The following is a 20,370-nucleotide window of genomic DNA, read 5'->3' on the forward strand; positions in this document are numbered from 1 at the left end:
CAAGGATGAGAGCTCCTCTACCTTAGAGCCCTGGGGCCGGCCCCCCCAGAGCTCGGCCTGCAGCAGGGTGCTTGGACACAGAGCTGGGAGCCACTTCCCTCTCCTGGCCAGGCAGGACCCTGGGGCAGGATCTCATGGGCAGGACCCCTGGAGCAGGACCCCTGGAGCAGGGCCCCAGTGCAATGGGGACAAGGCTGCTGGTTACTAGTTACTCAACATGGGAGCAAGACTGCAGAGCAGAACCTTCTAAGACCAAGCTGGAATGGGCTGGGGCATGTTTTTCTGGCCTCGGGGATGGGTGGAAGGGAGGATCATTCATTCAGATGTTGAGACCCAGTGGCCAGGCTCCAGGTGGCCCCAGGGATCTCCGGGGGTCTCACAGACCTGACATCCCCTTCCAGGCACACCCCTCCATGCCCCCACCCCACCCACACCAGCCGCTCCCATCCTCCAGAAACCTGAATCCGCGGGGAGGTCCAAGTAGGCCCCGCAGGAGTCCCTCCCCCTCCCCCAGCTGGCCCCAGGCAGGGCCACGAGCACAGCCACCTTTAGTCTGTGGAGGATCCTCCTGCTCGGCTCCTGCCTGTTGCCCACAGCAGGGAGGATGGGAATGCCCCCCTTGCTGAGCTGAGCCCTGGCCTGTCCTGTTTCAGCTGGGTCGCCGGCGATGCCCTGCAAGAGATAGGAGCACACAGGCCCACCCGTCACTCACCGAGGCGGAGAGCGTCCGCAGGCGGGGCGGGGGTGCCCCAGGACATCGCTGTCGGGAATGCTTCACGCAGAGGTCACCATGCAAGGACAGACCCTGCATGCGGGGCTGGGGGTGGTCCCTGTGGAGCTGCAGAGGGTGGCCAGGCGGCTGGGGGGGACATGCCTCATCCATGGTCTTCGTGCTCTCCCCCTGCTTCCTGGTCTCCCTTCTGGGGGGGAACCAAGGACTCCCGTACCTCCTCCCCTGCACAGGTTCCCGCGTTAGAGGGAGAGGCACCAGGCAGAAAGTGGCCCGTGCGGGGAGTGTTGGGTGGCGCCCCTGGACCCTGCACCTTGGACCTCGCAGTCTGACTCAGCTTCCCCTCAGGATCCCAGCCCACCCCGAGAGCAGCGCCTTGCAGAGGGCCCGAGCTCCACACCCCACCCCGCCCATGCAGGGGGACAGGGACCCCCATCACTGCCCTCTCATCCTCCTGGCCTGGGCACCACATCCCAGATCCTTGCTCCCCCCGCCCCCCAACTCCTCATCCCTCCCTGCAGTCTGTTCTCTCGAGTGGAACCACCCTGGAGGAGAGCTGGTCTCGGCTGGCGCTTGCCAGGTGTCCCCAGGTCACCCCGCGGCCGTGGTCACGGGGTCCCTCACTCCCGCCCCCCCCCGCGCCCGCCCACCTTGGCACACGCCAGGGAGACCTGCTGCATCCCAGGCTCCCAGCCTTGAGGGGACACGGGAAGCAGCCGCCCGCGCTCGGCGGCCCGGGATGACGGCCCGAGACAGCACACAGGGCCAGGAGCGCGTGATGGGAACACGCCTTCCTGGAGGCGGGCGGGCGGTGGTGGGCAGGCGGCATGGGCTGGAGAAGCCAACGCTGGCCGGGGCTGGGCCGTCGTGGGGCGGGGGGAAGGCGGTCCTGCCTGGCGTGGGGCACAAGCTCCCCCAGCAGCCGTTTCCGGCGTCCGCATACGAGATGCCCGTGAGCCCACTCACTGCCCCTGTGTCCCCCGACCTCGGCAGCCTGTGTCTGGGTCCCACCCCTCTGCTCTGGGTCACCACCATGGGGTGCTGAACACCCACATGGCCCCCATCACACGGCCCCTGGTTCAGCCCCATGGGAGGCGGAGGGGACAGGGCGGGGGGACGGGCTCCCGAGGAGTGGGGTGCTGGGGAGGGGCAACCGAGTGGGGACATGGGGACCCTCACAGGGATGCACAATTACGCTGAGCGTGGAGGCCAGTGGTCAGGGCTGCACCGAGTGCCGAGCGGCGTTGGGGAGTGGGGTCTGTGCGAGGCCTCGGCCGGATGGCAGAGCCGTACAGACTTGGGGGCCATGTGGGAGCAGTAGGAACCCCAAAGAAGATCGGGGAGGGCTGTGCTGGAGCGTCCTGGCGAGGGGCTTTGTGAGCAGGTTTGGGATTCGGCTGGTCCCGGCACCGCAGATTTGGGTCCACCAACCACGTGGGTCTCTGCGGAGGGTACCTACCGCGCCCCGCCTTTCCCTGTGGCTGTGAAACGGGGTGTGGGGTACAAGGTGCCTGCTGAGGACAGGTGATGCTCACCTCACGGGCCTGTGGGCATCGCCCGGCGTGGGGCAGGAGGCAATGAAGCAAGGATGCCCCAGCTTCCTTTGGGGGCCTCGTGTGTAGATCAGACTCGTGGCCAGGGCCGAGCCCAGGGAACAGGCCTGTGCCAGCGCTGGGACCCCAGGGCCCCGGGTGCACAGGGCCCGGGCAGCAGCCCCGCTCGGACGCCGCCCTCGGGACCGCAGCTGAAGGCCCCACAGGCAGGTTCTCTGGGGAGGAGGGACAGTACCGCTGTCGCTGCTCGGACTAGCATGAATTGGAACGGCATAAAACAGAAAGAGAAAACAGAGGTCATTGCGGTTGGAATTACACGAAGCAGAAATCAGGGTTCACACACGTTGCGGCACAAAGTCTTGCATCCTGGGTGCCTGCTGCGCGGTCCAGCAAGCCAGCCTGCTCGGGTGGGCCACTAGCAGCGTGGCGGGCGGATCACGGAAGGGCGAACATCTCCCCCGTTCCCGGAGGCCGTCGGTAACCCGCCCTTGTCAGGGAACAATTCAGATGGAAAGCAGCAGTATTCAAGTGGGATTCCTCTGGCCTCCGGGAGGACACTGCCCACTGATGGGTTTCAGGCTTTCGCGTGTGCATATTAATGATTAAGATCGTAAGTGCTGTTTTACAACCCTGGCTGTGTGCAGGGTCTGCTGGCCCTTGGCGGCGACTCCTGCCCAGCCCTGGCCACGCTCACCCTCCTCCCACCTCTCAGGGCTGCCTCCTCTCTCCTCAGCCCTGCTCGGGGCCGTAGCTCTGCCAGGCGGGGCCCGTCCTACTCGCTTTGGCCTTCAGCTTGGTGTAGAGGCAGCCAGGATGGTGGGGTCCCTCAGGAGGCCTGGTGCCTCTGGGCCAAGGGGGCCCTGGAGTGTCCCTGGCCTGCCTGCCAAGGGAATGCCCAGGGGAAACAGTTGGGAGTGGCCGTGCCTTGGGGGCCCTGGTGGGAGCCAGGTGCTGTGGGAGGCCCAGAAACACCTTCTGAGCTGGACGGGGGAGGGCCGAGCGGGCAGCCACCACACCTGTGCAGGTTGGGGGTGGGGAGGTGCAGGTGCTGGGACCGGGCAGAAGAAGCATCTTCTCCAGAGACACCTGCAGATACCTCCCGGCCAGGAATTTAGCAGTAGGCATGGAGTGCTCAAGGTAACACATGCGGAAGGTGACTACCGGGGAGGAACCTGAAAGTGCCAGGGGACACTTTCCGATAGGCACCCTGTATGCCCGGAGAGGCGGTGCCCGTCATAGGCTTCCTGTTCCTCCAAATGCCAGACCCAAAGAGACTGCCTGGACCCTCCACGCAGGCCCTGTTCTAGAATTCTTGACAACGTAAAAGGTCGCCAGTGGCCTCCACACTCTCCTGGAGCAGGGCTCCGTCTCTCAGCCGGTGACATCCCAGGAGGACGTCCCCTGGAGGGCTGCTGAAGTCACCCAGGGCCGTGATGCATTTTAGGGAAAGAACTGAAAAGCACTGATGAGCAGAGGGTGGGGAGGCGCCTCTACGGTAGCTGTCCTCCTGTCCTGAGCTGGGTGGGGTGGCTCTGGGGGTGCAGGAAGCAGGGGTAGCCTCGCTTACGCACGTGGACGCAGGTCCAGGCTGAAGCAGGATCTGAGGGGCCCCACGAGCACTGCGCAACCCATCAACAAACTTCCTCCTTCTCCGGGCCCACGAGGACATGGGCCAGGCCTCAGGTGACCCCAGGGATGGGTGTGGGCTGCCCTGTCCCCTGAGGCAGGTGAGGGGGAAGCAGCATCCTGGGGGGCCTAGAAGCAGGGGCCTGGCTGGGGCTCTGCAGCAGCACCCAGTCTCCACCTCCAGGGGGCGCCCTGAAAGGCAGACCTTTGGACAGGTGCTGAGACCACGGGACTGACCTTCCAGACAAGACCAGAGACCCCCCGAGAAGGCCATGCCCTGCTCAGGGCCAGGAACTTAATCCACAGCACTCGCGGGGCGGCCTGGGGCGGCCAGGGGAAGGGAGGAGGGCAGCTTGTGCGGGGTTGGGGGGGTCGCATAGTCATTTGGGTCTAGCACTGACTGGCTTTCTTTCGCATTCCCAGGCTGCGGAGGCCTGGAACATACCAAGGATAAACGCACATATTTCTATATAAATTGTGCATGGCATCGCGTCTTGTATTTTGTATCAATTGGTTGTGAATTATACATGCACAATTTATATATAAATTATAGATTCTATTTATATATAAATACATAAAGTGTTTTTCCATATTTATGTTTCATGCACTTGTATAGTAATATACTGCTTTTCTGCTTTCTCTTTCCACTCAATAATTTACGCTCCTGTTCTCTCCCTACAGGACATAACAGCTCCATCTAACTCTCTTAGACGGGCTCACACAGCAGGCCGTTGTGAGGATGCCTATGATTTATTAATCCGACCCACCTTTGATGGGTATTTGGTTCATGTCCAACTTTTCGCCACAATGAGCGCGTGCTTTCTCTGTTTACCCTTTAATATGCAAAATTAATAGATTTCTTAGCGCGGAAGCATCCTTGCATTCTGAGTGAACGATGCGGGGTCCCGTGTTTTCCAGCTAATAAATCCTGCTCCCTGACACTCTCCTTACGATGTTTCTATCAAATGTCTGCAGCTTCTCATTTCTGTAATGCGCTTGGCGGCCTTCTGTCATGTTATGCTGGCCGCAAAATTTAAAACGTGGCTTGTCTGTTTTACTAATTTTTTCATGACCAGTTCTCACGTGTGTTCCTAATTCATCGCTTTCTGGTGTTGTCCATTCAGCTTGTTCCTTTTTGGTTTTCTTGGTGTATTTTGCTGATGCTCTGTTTCTAAATTTTTGGGTCAGAAGTTCCAGTTTGTCTGTTATTCTTTTTACTCACAGATATGTCTGTAATGGGGGGCTCCAGCTGGCGAGGCTTTCTCGGGCGCGGTTTGTAATCCGTGTCTGTGAGCCCTTCTGCAGGTTGTTGCTCTGTTGACCCCTTGTTGGTCTGAGAAAACCTGTTGAAGCTTCCAAGTGCTTTTCCCAATTTTGACGTTTTTGTTGACTGGTTCTAATTTTGTGAGCGATTTCTTGTGCGTCCTTGTTTCTTCTCTGCGATGTAGGCGTGTGGTCTCCATGGTTTCTGGCTTGGGGGTCTGCTGAAGTCCCGTCTGTGACACAGCCCCTCCCGGGGAGGCGCATGGGTCCCGGCAGGTGCCCGCGTCAGCCCGGAGGGAGGAGAGACGGCTTTCCTGCTTACGCACACTGCTGTTAACGGTCTTGCGCGTGTCTCCTCCCATGTGTGTCCTGTGAGGGACAGTGCGCATGATACACCACAAATTATAATTTATAAATCAGTTAATAGGCACCCGGTATTGGGGTGCATGATGGGCAGTATCGTAGTGGTGCGGTGCGCGGTGGAAGATGTTTACGCGCCAAGGGTGCAACCCATGGCCTATTTCGGTGAAGGTTTCCCGAGAACTTCGAGGAGCGTCTATTCTGTATGTAGGATACATACTCAACACACACTAGTAATCTTATTCTCTTATCAATTTTATTATGCTCGGATTCTAAATTCCTAATCATTTTTGAATCCACTTGATCTGTTCAGGACTGAGAGATGCCTCCCTCTACTATTAGATTTTGTATAGTTTCTGCTGTTTCTGTGGCATAGTGCTCTTTATTTGTCCCATTTTGCTTATGAATAATAGCCTTGAAGTGGATTACAACCTTGGTCTTATAAAGTGACCCTTTTATCTGATTGAATGCTTGTCTTCCTTCATCGCAGGTTTGCCCGGAATGACCACCCTGGCCCTGCGTTTTATTCTGTGGTGCAGGGTGCTCTGCCTGGCTTGCTGTGTTTGGGAACATAAGCCACCTAAGCCCTCTGAGTGGCTTTGTTTTATTTTTTTTTATTTTTTATTTTTTTTTAAAGATTTATTTATTTATTTGAGAGAGAGAGTACATGAGAGGGGGGAGGGTTAGAGGGAGAAGCAGGCTCCTCGCTGAGCAGGGAGCCCGATGCGGGACTCGATCCAGGGACTCCAGGATCATGACCTGAGCTGAAGGCAGTCGCTTAACCAACTGAGCCACCCAGGCGCCCTGAGTGGCTTTGTTTTAAACAACCAAATCAGAGTATTCACTTTTCCGATGCAGCACGGAGAGTCCGCATTTTGGATGTAAATTTATCCCTGTAAAACAGGGTGCACATTTTATTTCAAGGACGGCCAGGAGAGTCCGTCGGGGGGACGGTCTTTGTTGGGAGCAATGCCTGGATGCACCCCTCACCTCGGTGGGGTGGGAGGGGGGCTGGCTCCTGCTGGCCTGCGCTCCCTCCCCCGGCCACGGCCCTGCCCTGCGCTCAGCACAGAGGGGTGTGCACCTGCGAACACACGCAGAAGCCCCTCTCTAACCCCGCCCGTGGCTCTGCCTGCAGCCCGTCCACCGGGGGGGCCACGGCGGGCGCGGGGGCCACAGCGATCATCAGCGCTGTAGTTACAGCCTGGGGCGTTCCCTTGGGTTCTCAGAACCAGAAAGGCTGGTTCTGCGCTGTTCACATGAGAGAGGAGGATGACACCGGCCGAGGCCGCCCCTGCACACAGGTGTCCGGGGGCTGTGTGCGGCTGCGGTCGTCCCCTCCCTCCCCGTCCCTCCTTCCCTCCTTTCTCTCTGCCGTGAGGCAGCCTGGGCAGCAGCGGCCCAGGAGAGGGACCGGCGCCCGTCCACACCTCACACCAACACCGCCGAGTAAGAAAGCCCCTTCGCCCGGGAGCAGGAGGCCTCGCCGGCTTTGGTCTTGGATAGGCCTGGGGGGCAGTGTCTACCCCGTGGCGCGGAGGGAATTCCTGCCTCCAGCGCCAGAGCAGAGGCCCCCACCTGCTCCTCACACCCCACACCTGCCGGGGGAGGGCGGGAGGGGCCTTCGGGGCGGCTGGTGGCGGGGCAGCTGGCCAGCTGGGCTTCCAGAAGAAAGACCAAGAATAACACACCTTGCTAAGGGGCCCGCGTTCATCCCGAGGCAAGTGGTGCCGCCTGGGACAGTGCTGAGCGGGGCAGGTGAATGACTGCGTTTCTGTATCACGGGGAGGAGAGGAGAGGAGAGCCAAGGCAGTTGTGGGTGAGAGCAGATGTGCATCAGGCCTGGCCAGAGGGGAGCCTCGAGCCCCCAGGAGCCCCAGGCCGAGAGGCAGAGGACTGGAGGGTCGCTGGCGGGTGCCAAGGTCGGGGAGCTGGGAGGCTGGGAGGCCACCTGCCTGAGGGCGGCCTGGGAAGGGAGGTCTGTCTGTTTCTGTCTGGGAAGTGTCTGCAGGGAGCTGATCCCACCGGAACGTGCTGAGGCCCCGCGTGCTCAGGAGTCAGAAGCAGCCCTGGGCTCAGACGGAGACGGGGGACCTGTCACCACAAAGGTGAGCCTGCTGGGGGCGGGAGTGTGGAGAGCGTGGGGGCCCCGCCCAGAGGCTTGGAGGGTGGGGCACCGAGGGCTGGGTTTCCGATCGGCGCCCCCGCGGGCAAAGTCCTCAGACTTCCACCCAGACCTGAGGCCCACAGTCCTGAGTCTTGGGCACTAGAGAGCGCTGACCCAAACCCAGAACAGCGAGACCAGCAGGAATCCTCTGGCCCGGGGTTCCAGCTGCCAGTTCCTTATTCAAGGCCAGTCCTATCAATGCTAATCAAGTGGCCTCCTACAGAGGGAAGAGGAGCCGGCCAGTAGGATGGGAGACAAGAGCAGAGCCGGAGGTTCTGGCCCGTGGTGCAGAGAAAATCCCAGGATCCACGCAGCCCGGAGCACAAGCCAGTTCCCCGGACCCGGGCTGGCTGCCAGGCTGACCCGGGGCAGGCGACAGAACGGCCTTGTCCTCGGCAGCTCCCCAGCTGTTGTCCTGGGGGGAGGGCGGGTTTCTGTCCCATCTCGTGCATGGCCCCGAGCTGGTCTTGTGGTGTGGTGGCCGGACGCAGAACAGGCAGGCTTCTGACCTCGCTTTTTCGGATGAGGGGGCCTGGGGGCTCGAGGAGACATAGGTAGGGCCAACAAGCTGGGATAGGAAGGATGGAGGACAGGAGAATCCCGGGGCAGCGCCTGTCAGGGAATGGGCAGAGGCACCAAATGCACGCTTTCTGCTTGAGTGACTGCCAATTTAATTTTAATGTAATTAATAGCAGTGCATGGTGTGATTAATAAGATTCCCCAACACGTTGCTCCCTGTTGTCGCCTCCTCCCCACGCCCTCCCTCCTATGTCTCCTTTGACGGCCATCCTCACATCCTCAAGGACCCCCTGGCACAGCACTCTCTGGGGGAGATCCACAGCTGTCCTGGCCCTTGGCACCCTGCTGACATCTGCCAGGCCTGGAGGTGCTCCGTGCTCCCCATCTCCTCCGTGCTCAGGGAGGACATTCCTCACCCGTGGCGGCCCACACAGGTCAGCCCAGGCACTGGGCATCCATTCGCACATGTTCCAGGAGCGGGGGGGTCCTGTACCTGCATCTCCCTGAGGCTCCTGATGGTCACACGCACCCTGTGCGGGCTGAGGCCCCCGGCATTCAGCACCAGCCCTGCACAGGGTGGGGGTTCAGTGAGCGTCACACATAGATGGGGAGCAGAAGGCCTCCTGGCCATTGTCAAGGTGGCCTCTGCCCAGATCCCTCTCACCGGTCTACCCTTACTTTTCCTCAGTCACTGTCTTCCCCAGAAAGCCTGTTGGTTCCCAGCACAGGCCCACATTCCTCCGGTATCCTTACTGCACCCTGGTGACCGGGCCTGTCGCTCCATTCCTCCCCTCTGGTGTCCTGGTCATCTGGGTGTCCCAGTTCTGCCCCGCACAGTGCTGGCCCCTGGGAAAGGGTCATGGAAGGCAGAGGCCCAGCTCTTCCTCAGAGGCCTCAGTGAGGGCAGACGAGATCACGGGGCTGTGCACAGATGGGGGACCGTGGACAGATGTGGGACCGTGGACAGATGTGGGACCATGGACAGATGTGGGGCTGTGGACAGACATGGGACCGTGGACAGACATGGCCTGGTATGGGCTAGATGCAAAAGAAAAAGTCCCTGTGAACACTGGTGGCTTCACCCCCCGCCTTCTGTTTGCAGACGCCCAGGGGCACAGCCGCGGCCTCAGGGACAGACGGGTGGAGATCCCTCTGGAAAGGTGGGGCCCAGCACAGCTTGACGGACAGCGCCATTCTGATTGGCGTTTCTCCTGCTGCCGGGACGCAGCGTCTCTCTGAGGAGAGAAAGCTCCTTCCTCAGGGTCTGTTGTCACTCCTGTTTACAACGGGACGGGTCTTTTAAGAAATAGCTGTACCGCTTTCATTTATAAAATAATGCTTGTTCATTGTCATTTTTACAAAGTCACACATTGAGAGAGGGTAAGAAAAATAGTAGAGAAGAATCCGTGGAAATCTCACCAGAGTTTGCTGTCCTTTCAAAGTCTTTGCACAGAATACATGGAAATATCATTGTTGCAAGAAAGGGATTATATTATTAACACTATTCTATCAATTAACATTTGCACTTGTGCATAGAAGTTACCTTGGATAATTTTCCACGTTGATACAACTCATATATAGATTCGTATGATAGATAAGACATATATAATTTATACAACATATAAATATGTTATGTGTTTGCACACACACAACATACCTAATCTATATATGCAAACACATGCACATATATTTCCATCTGTTTTAAGGGCCGTGTTAAATTATGGATGTACCGTGGTTTATTTAACTCGGTTTTGATAGACACTTGGCCTGGTTTTATTTATTTAGAATAAAAAATAATGCCACAATGAGCATCTTTGTATTCTTAGTGAGAGTTATGTAGACAGATTTCTGGAGGTTCCATCGCTGGGTCAAAAGCATGCATAAATTAAGGTTTGATGGACGCTGTCAGGCTGGGTTTCCATCAGTAATGCAGAAGCGTGGGGCCTCTGCCCTGTCGGCGTCTGGGGACACCCATCTTTGTCATATGCAGCAAACGCCCGCTCATGACTTCAGTTTCAGTTTTAAAATTATTAGTGAGATGAAAATCTTTTCAGATGTTTACTGACTGTATGTTATGCTTAAAGAAGTAAATAAAATATTTGCTACCTCACAAAGATTAATTTCAAAGGGATAAAAGATTTACATATTTAAAAAAACACATAAAAACAATGTCATGTAATGTAAGGGTAAGGAAGGAAAGTCTTTCCTTAGCATAACAAGGCCAGAAAATTATTTTAAAACACAAATTTGATTGCATTTTTAAAATTCATTGAGGTAACAGACATAAAGAAGCTGAGAGACAATGAAATGGAAATTTTGTTATAAAACACAAACTAATACAACATGACAAGTCTAGAAGGAAAATATTAGAAATACACTAGAATATGAGGGTAAGGAGCGTCAGTGTGTGCCACCATGGAAGAAACCACCCCCTGCCCGTTCCTCGTTCCTCGGGAGGCTCTGGGACGGCCGCCACCAGAGGGGTCCACCGAGAGCGCAGCAGGTGCGAAGCGCAGGGCCCCGGAGCGCGGCCAGCAGGTGGGGGACGCCCCGCGCTCCGGCCGCCCAGGTTGGCTGCCCAGCAGGGACCGGAGGACAGATGGCTCCAGGAAGAACAAAACATGGAAACAACACGTCTCCCCGTGTGTCCCTTCCTCCGGGCAGAAGGCGGGTCAGAGCTGGGGGAGCATTTGTGAACCAGGAAAACTGGCCAACGGAACCAGGACCCCTGTGCCAGAGAAGCCTCGAAGGGCATCGCTGGGCCCGTGGCTCGAGCACCGTGGGACATTCGCATCGCGACCACAACACGGACCGCGAAGGCTGGTGGGGTGGCCATCGACAGATGTGGCCGTGAGGCGTGGCCGCCAGATGCCATGTGGCCCACATGACCGCAGACGACCAGGATGGAAGCTGGCGAGGAGGAAGTGGGTGCTTAGGGGCCTAAAGTGTATCCGCGATGACAGAGTTTCCACCCCAGGAAATACGAGGAGACACTTCCTTACACTGACAGCGTAAAGAGAGAGAAGTGGTATTTTTAACGGATGTTCAGAAGACGTTCGATGCTATTTGATAACTGTATTAATAACCAATGGCTGGGGCGCCTGGGTGGCTCAGTTGGTTAAGTGACTGCCTTCGGCTCAGGTCATGATCCTGGAGTCCCTGGATCGAGTCCCGCATCGGGCTCCCTGCTCGGCAGGGAGCCTGCTTCTCCCTCTGACCCTCCCTCCTCTCATGTGCTCTCTCTCTCTCTCTCTCATTCTGTCTCAAATAAATAAATAAAATCTTTAAAAAAAAAAAAAAAAAAAAAATAACCAATGGCTGTGTGACAAATTGCCGTCCAGATTTAGCAGCTGGGAACTACAAATGTGTTAGCTCACCATCTCCGTGGCCAGGAGTCTGGGCGTGGCTGGGCAGGGGCCCCTGCCTCCCGGCCCTCAGGGCACCCTCCCGTGGGACCGGCCAGCGGGGAGGGTCCAGCTCACTCATGGGGTGTTCAAGGCCTCAAGGGCTGTTGGCCAGAGGCTCCCTCACTTCTCCACCATGTGGGCCTTTCCATGGGCCCCGCATGGCAGGCAGCTTCTCCCAGGACAAGCGGTCTGGAGACAGGGTGCCCAAGAGTGCTGCTGCTGCCCCTGACCTAGGGTCCCTGTCGGAGGGTGTGCGGGCATGTGGGCAAACCCACAACCACGCTTGAGGAGGCGAAACTTCTGTGAGAGGCAGGAGGTGAAGACACCTTCCCCGGCAGAGTACGGACCCCGTATCACATTATTAAAGTCCAGCAGCGAACCCGTACCAATGTTAGCGCCCGGAATGGATTATGGCGGAGTGAAGACCAGGTCCGGGGAAATTAATGGAACTTACTGGAATGAATTATCATTACGTAAATTCACTGCTGAGACAGCCAGGATGGGAGGGCCTCCCCCAGGGAGCGGCTATTCTGGGCACGCCTGGCCCCTCACGGTGTCCCCTGCTATTCTGGTCAGAGTCCTCTAGTTCCACAAATGTAAAGTCAGAGCCTGCCACGGCTCTCAGAGCTGCAAGAGTCTCTGGAACGTGACCACAGGGCTGGCCACAGACTTTCATCAGGAAAACACACGTGCCCTGGGACAGGGATTTGGCATCCGTGATGGGGAGTGCATGTGCCCTGGCCCTTCTTGCTTATGGTGTAGGGGAGTGCTGGGGACGGCCAGCTTGGGGAGGGGCCACTCTGCACCCACCTCCATGGTCACCATGGCCAGTGCAGGGCAGGCTCTGGTGGAGGGGGCATGGCCTAAGGGCTGCCAGGCACAGAGCAGAGAGCAGCATGGGAACCAGCCGGCCGAGGCCTGGCTAAGGGGACAGCCGGGCACTCCCAGCTCCGGATATGCCCCAGTGAACGCACGGTGAAGTGGGAGCTTCCCTCTTCTACCAGATATTTTTAAAGCAGAAGATCAGAGGGGATGAGAATAACCTCCAAAATTTATCAAATTAATACCCGCATGAATGTCTAGCCCACAAAAAATTTCACTTCAAATCCCCTAAGTTGTAACTGTCACATTCAGTGAGTTTCCAGGAGGGGAGACACCGAGTAAGAATCCCATTTCCAGTAGGAGCAATTCCATCTGAATTCAATCTGCACCACATTGAATTACTTTAACTACGACTCTCCAGCAGAAAGTATTGTGAAAAATGCATTCTCCCTTCTTATTTTAATCAGATTTCATAATTTTCAAGAGCACGTCCTGGTGGGAGAGCTGTTTGCTCAGGCAGAGGCAGAAGGAGACAAGGGCGCTCCAAGCCCTCCCCGGATTCCAGTCAAGAAGGGTCAGGCTGTCGCTAATAAGACTGAACCATTCTATAGCATGAAGTCAGTAATAAGCCAAAGCTCTGGAGAAGATATTTGCAATGTATATAACGGCGGAGAACATATAAAGAGCAAATCAGTAACAAATAGCCAGACAACCCAGTGGGAAAATTGCCGAATACTTGAATAGATGCTTCACAAGCGAGGATGACGGGAGCATCGTGACCAATGACGGGAGCATCATGAGGAATGTGCCCTGTCCCTGGTAGCAGGGACGCAGACCACAGTAGCTGCTGCCGGCCGGGCTCAGATCCCCTTCGCCGACCCGCAGGCTGCCGTCCCTGCTGGCTGCCGTCCACAGCTGCCCCTTCCCTGGAGAACTGCCCCAGGCCAAGCAGAAGCCACCTGGTCCCCGAGGGCCAACCTCGGTCAGTGACTAGCTGGTGTGAAGCTTCGGCAGGTGGGTCCTGCCTCCGGCCAGCACCACGTGCCTCATGGCACGTGCTCATTCTCTCTCTCTCTCTCTCTCTCTCAGATAAATAAATAAATAACTAAATAAAGTCTTTAAAAATAAATGTAAACTGCTTTACAACAGCAATCATACAGAAGCCTGCTTCTGCTTTTCAACTTGGCTTTGAAGTCCATCCGAAAGCTCACTGGGATTATAGAATTTTGTTAAAAATCTATTAATTAATTTAGGAAAGGATTGCTATTTGAATTCACTTTGTTGTTCCAGCCTGGAGCAGAATGCGTCCCTATGTATTTCTAAGACTTCATTAGAATGCCCAGGTCGTCTGTCCACTATTTCTCCCTATGGTTATTCCTAGGAACTTCGTGGCCCGAGACGCACAAAGTGCTGGTGGATCCAGTGCTTGCCTGTGGCAGGCGGGCCTGGGGAATGGGAGGATTCCCCGGCCACCAAAGTCATGTGGCCATTCTGCAGCGGACAGCGGGTGGCCCTGGGGGGCTGACAGCAGGCAGGGACCCTATCCAACAGGTGTTCTAGGTCCCTCTGGGGGAGGCGCTCTGTGGAGGGCAGACAGGAGGGCTGACGGAGACTGAGACCCTCCCCACAGCCTCACCTACCCCTAGCAGAGGGCCCCTGCCACTCCAACCCCCGTGACCCCCACCCCGGCTTCCTTCCAGCCTTTGGGGGGGAACCCAGAGCCCGATGGGCCAGGCCATCAGGCCACAGTCTGTGTGACTACATCCCTGCCCTCGCCTTCTCCGCCACCCCACCCCCCTCTCCCACCCCACATTTCCATTTCCCCATCTCCGCCCCAGGCAGCCCCCCTGTGGTCCCTCTGGGCTTCGGGATGTGTAGGAGTGACAGCTGGGGTGGGTCCAGGGTGGGTTTTATTTTGGTTCATGCTCACACTGCTGATCAGCAGGTTGGAGGGTCCCAGGGGAGATGGATGCAAGGGCTCGGCGCCCACGGCCGCCCGTATCTCAGTAGTCGCCGGGCAGCAGGCCGTGTGGACCGCAAGTGGGGTGCCCAGGGAAGTCAGAGGCAGCACCTTCTCCGCTCAGGAGCCCCCCATCTGGGACCGGGTCTCAGAGTTCTTGTGACCCCAACTTCCCCGGCCTGCAGCAGGCCAGGTGGGGGGCCGTGGCCACTACACCCACACCTTCATGCAGGCCCCCGCTCCCCGGTCACACCCCAGGTGCTGCTGCCACCTTCCCCCCACCTCAGCTCCTGTCCTCCCTGAAGCAGACCCCAGACCCAGAGAGGAGTCTCAGCTAGGGACTGATCAGTCTGGGGCCATAGCAGGATGGGGAAGGACGAGAAGCTAAGCAAGGGCATGATTTTGGGTGAAGCCCCACCCGGCCTGGTCCCTGGTCCCTGGGTTATAGTCCCGGTTGTCATCACACCTAGACTCCTGCCCCAGGTGGTCTTCCCTGGGTTGTGAACTCTGCACTCAGCATGCTGTGTGAAAACTAAGATGGGCTCACAGCTCCAGGGCCGTCTGTGAAGCAGAGACCCAGCCCGGGCTGCTAGAGGCAGAAGCACCCGGAGCTGGGGGAGGGGCACGCAGGCCCAGGGGAGGGGAAGGGGGAAGGGGTGGGGGTTGCCTGGCACCCTGCCCCATCCTAGAAGCTGGGGGAGGGGCATGCAGGCCCAGGGGAGGGGCAGGGGGACGGGTGGGGGGTGCCTGGCTCCCTGCCCCATCCTGGAAGCTGGGGGAGGGGCATGCAGGCCCAGATTTGGGGGGGGGGGGGGGGCCGGGCACCCCGCCCCACCCCGGCCCCGGCGGGGGGGGGGGGGGGGGGGCGGGGGGGCCGGGGGGGGGGGGGGGGGGGTTGCTCCCTGGCACCCTGCCCCATCTCAAGGTCACAAAATCTACTTGTCTACTCAGCATCAATTGCCCCAAAATTAGCAGCTTAAAACAATAAGCCCTTAGTATCCCTGTCTCTGTGGGTCAGGCGTCTGGACTCTGGCTCGAGGTCTGGCTGAAAGTTTGAGTGGGAGAGCACCCCCCACGCTCAATCACGCCGTCCTGGCGTCCTTGGCAAGACTCGGTTCCTTGTCACCTTGGTCGGAGCCCCTCCCAGGTGGCTCAAAGCAGGGCAGGCGGCTTTTGGGGGAGCTAAAGAGGGTGAGCAAGACAGCAGCTGGGGTCTTTCACACTTAACCTCAGAAGGGCGTCCCACTGCTGTGCTCTCTCCTGCTTAGAAGCATCTCTGGGCCCTCATGGGGAGGGCCACCCAGGCTGTGAGGGCAGGGCGTCACCGGGCCATCCTAAGATTCCCTTTGGAGCAGTGGCGCTCCCCCTCAGTGGAGCGGACCCCCGGGCCCTGGGTGCCTCTCGGGGGCGCGAGGGAGACATACAGGGGCTCAAGGCACCTCCCCCATCAGCACCCAGGCTCTCACTGAGGATGACCCCTCCCGTCCTTCACCACGGTCACCTGCTGCAGGGAAGGCGGCTTGACTTGACGAGAGGCTTTGGAGAAATTCTAACCCAGAGACTTGCAGAACTAACACTCCTCATTGCGGCAGGGCAGAGGTGTGAAGATTTTCAATTTTCTTTTTAATCAGCACAGCATCCACTGGGGAAACCCAGCTAGGTCATCTTGAAGAGTGCTTGACAAGTCCAAGGTCCTGGAGAGACTTAATTAAACCTGTAAAAACACAGCGGGGACACACGGATGACAGGGAACGCGGCCGCCGGCCACTAGCCCACGGCGAGGCTCACTCCCCACTCAGACACGATCCGACACGGGTCCTGAGCCACCACACGCCACGCCTGCGGCTCCTGTGGTTGGCCCGATGCCCGTCACTCCTGTCCGCACCCCCATCCCCAGCCCCCCGCCCCAGCTAATCCGATGCCCCTCCATTGGAGACCCACGCCCCACACTCCCAGCCTGCCAACTGCCTCTGCTTCCCCTCAGCATCCTCTTGGCTTGGAAGCTGTCCGCCCAGTCAGATCTCTTCTGAAGCCCCAGCGCCCGGTGCCCAGGACGGAGGCAGAGTTTGGGTTTGGAATATACTAGAATGCAGAGGGAGGGGGATGTGTCCGGCTGCCCAGGGCAGAAGCGGCCCACAGCGAGCAGAATCCAGTGGTGAGGGTCAGCGGTGGAGTCCAGGTGCCCAGCTGCTGGACGTGGCCAGGAAGCACGCTGGAAAGGTTGGCCTGGCAGGAGGGTGCGGGGCCGGGAGGGGGAGCAGGGGCTGGGTGATGGTGTGGGGTCCAGGGAATGGCAGAGGGCAGGATGGAGTGGCTGTTGGCCCTCAGGTGTGTCGTATCCCTGAGGAGCGAGGACACTTTCCAGCATTTTCCGAGAGCCTCCGGCCCTCCCAGCCTGCAGCAGCTGGCTGAGACTTGGCAGGGTAAGACGCGTGGGCCGGGCTGGTTACCTTCTGGGATGGGCATGTGGATGCTCAGGTGGCGCCCTCGGCCGGCCCTGCACGGGAGAAACGCGTCTGCACCCTGCCAGAGCCCATCGGGCCCCGTGTTCCTGAGCGGCCCCCTCGGGGCCTGGGGCCGGCCACCCAGAGTCACCACATTTGTCGTACACGTGCTGCCGAGGCAAGCGCCAGAGTCTCCACAAACCAGAGGCCCCGAGGGTGTGCTGGAATTGCAGACCCAACTGCTTGTCTACACCACACGTAGCAATCTATTTAAAATAGTACACTGTTAAAAACACAGTTTCCAGGGAGGTCCCAGAGACTGGAAGAAAACAGGGTCTCAACTTCACGGGGTACGGCACCTGCTCCCATAGGGCCCCTCAAGCGAGGCTGTGAGCAGACCTGGCGCGGCCCCCGGAGATGCCCCAGCAGACCCGTCTGTGCCCCCGCCAACAACTTCTCCAAGGAGGACCCGAGACCCACTCCGACACAGTGACAGCAGCTCAGGGCTGGGCTGGTGCAGCGTGGGGCCCAGCGTGGCGGCAGAGATGCTCGTGTGTACCCGTGTGCGTGCACACGCGCTCTCCATGAGACCTAGTGCTTTAGAGTGAGTCTCCCAAGCACCATGGCATCGCGCAGACAGGTAAGGCGGCTACTGGACGCGCAAGGAAACCGAGGCTCAGGGAGGTAGGGTGACCTTCCCAAGGTCACAGGGAAGACAAGCAGAGGAGCTGGCTCCCCAGGGAAGACGCTGCGCACACAGAGCTACCCCAAGGAGCCAAAGAGGACGGGGGAGCTTCCCTCACGCTTCACGGCGTCCCCCTGAAGAGCTCTGTGGAGAACAGAGAAAGCCTGAGCCGTGGGCCCCCCGGGAGCGGCCATCCCGGCTGGCGGTCCATTCCGTTCTGGCTCGGTGGGGCCGACTGCTCCCCTCAGCCCACCTGGCCGTCCAGACTCCCTCCTACACCGCAGCCTCCTCGTCCCAAGAGCAGGGCCACTTGTGACCATCAGCAGGATGAGGAAGACCACCCCAAACACGTGAATGTCCCCTGCCTTTTCTCACAGTTGTGTGACGAGGAGATGAGGGGACGTCAGTGCCCATGGTGTCCAGCCGCCACGGGTGACTCTGGGTCAACCCCGGAAGGTCACGGTTTCACACCTCTCTATGTGACTGGAGGTCAGTCGTGTGGCTGACGTGGCCCAGGGGTCACCTCTCTGCGACCAGTGGGGAGTGTGTGGTTTGCTGGGTGTGAACATGCAAGGAAGGGGCTAGGTGGTCCCCTCCTTCCCCAGGCATCCCTCCTCCTCTGGGTGGCGGCCCCCTCTATCGTCCTTCACAACCAGCCTACGAGCTCTTGCGGGCCCTCCCGGCGACTCCTCCAGAATGTCCCAGACATGGACAGCTCGTGGGGAAGCGCACCGAGTACAGGATTCACAGAAGGATGCTGAAAGCACGCTGCCACCACAGAGGAGTGAGGAAGGAGGGAGGGGCGGAGCACGGGTGAGAATCGGTGAGCCCCGCAGGACACTGGGAGACGGGCCTTCCATGGTGTCCTGGTGTCAGAAGCCCCTGACGCTGGAAAGCTTCTCTCCCTGAGTGGCGGGAGGGGGGACTGGGCTTCAGAGACAGAAGCGGGCGGGGATGGTGCAGAGGGGACGCTGGGCCAGGTCATGAGGGAGACCCTGTCTCTAGGTGAGGCAGCCTCTAAAGAAGCCAAGAGCAGGGCACTCAGCCCAGTGTTCGGGCCCCTCCACACGAGAGGCTGCCATTCGGGGACACGCGATCTGGGGACACTACAGAAAGGTGAAGACCAAACATGTGACCTCAGCGTCAGGAGAGGCCGGGGACACGGGCATGCTCAACGCGGCTGGCACAGCTTTCTGGAGGAAGCAGACACCAGGCCACAAGCAAATGTACGATCACGTTCAAAGCAGCGTTGTTTAAAGTAGGGGAAAAGTGGACGACGTGTTTGGTAGGCATTTAATACTGTCCGCTCTCAATAATGAAAAAACTAGTAGACAGAAAACCTGTAAGGACGTAGTAGACTTAAACACCACCATCAAACAACTGGACTTACCCAACATTCACAGAACAGCAGAATATGCACTTTTTCAAGTGCACTTTTGAACCAAGACAGACCATATTATGAACCATAAAATGAGGCTCAATAAACTTAAAAAGACTTGGGGAATACAGAGCACGTTCCCTAGCAAAAACAAAATTGACATAGAAATCAAGAGCAGAAGGACATCTGAAAAATTCATGCATATTTGGGAAGTAAGTAACACACTTATCAGTAACCCATGCTTCAGAGAGACAGGCAAAAAGAAGACAAGAAAAAAAATTGAACTAAATGAAAATGAAAATAGAGCACGCAAGGATTGCTCCGTGCGCCTGTCAGAGAAGACGGACAGTCACACGCCAATGACCTCGGCTTCCACCTGAAACAACTCGAGCAAGAAGAGTGAACTAATCCAGTGTAAATGGAAGAAGGAAAGAACCAAGATGGGAGTGAAAATCAATAGCATGGAAAACAGAAAAAAAATAGAGACAATCCATGAAACCAAAAGCTAGTTCTTACTAAAAGGGATAAGTCTCTGTTTGGACAGATCAGGAAAGAAGAGACAAGACAAACATGACCAGTATCAGGAATGAGGAGGTGACAGGACAGACTCTGTGGATATAAAAGAATTTTAAGGGAATAATTTGAGCAACTTTATGCTAATATATCTGACACTTTGGATGAAATAAATAATTTTTTTTGAAATGACCAAAGCTCACTCAAGCAGAAACGCGTACCTTAATAACCATATATCCACTAAACAAATTGAATTTGTAGTTGAGAGCCTTCCCACTGACAAACCTCCAGGCCCAGATAGCTTCACTGATGCATCAACCCAACATGAAAGGAAGAAATAATATTCCCCACGCAAACTCTTCCAGAAACTGGTGGGGAGGAAAGGCTTCCCTGCTTGTCGACAAAGCCATTACCTTGTCTCCAACAGCAAAGACATTATAAGACTACAGATCAGTATCTCTCATGACAGTAGCCACTGCTGTCCTTTTTTGCAGAATCTTTTTTTTTTTTAACTTTTTTTATTGTTATGTTAATCCCCATACATTACATCATTAGTTTTAGATATAGTGTTCCATGATTCATTGTTTGTGCATAACACCCAGTGCTCCATGCAGAACGTGCCCTCAATACCCATCACCAGGCTAACCCATCCTCCCAACCCCCTCCCCTCTAGAACCCTCAGTTTGTTTTTCAGAGTCCATCGTCTCTCATGGTTCTTCTCCCCCTCCGATTTCCCCCCCTTCATTCTTCCCCTCCTGCTACATTCTTCTTCTTCTTTTTTTCTTTCTTAACATATATTGCATTATTTGTTTCAGAGGTACAGATCTGAGATTCAACAGTCTTGCACAATTCACAGCACTTACCAGAACACACACCCTCCCCAGTGTCCATCACCCAGTCACCCCATCCCTCCCACCCCACGCCCCACTCCAGCAACCCTCAT

The sequence above is a fragment of the Phoca vitulina genome, unplaced genomic scaffold, assembly GCF_004348235.1.
Source record: "Phoca vitulina isolate PV1807 unplaced genomic scaffold, GSC_HSeal_1.0 scaffold1, whole genome shotgun sequence".
Taxonomy (NCBI): domain Eukaryota; kingdom Metazoa; phylum Chordata; class Mammalia; order Carnivora; family Phocidae; genus Phoca; species Phoca vitulina.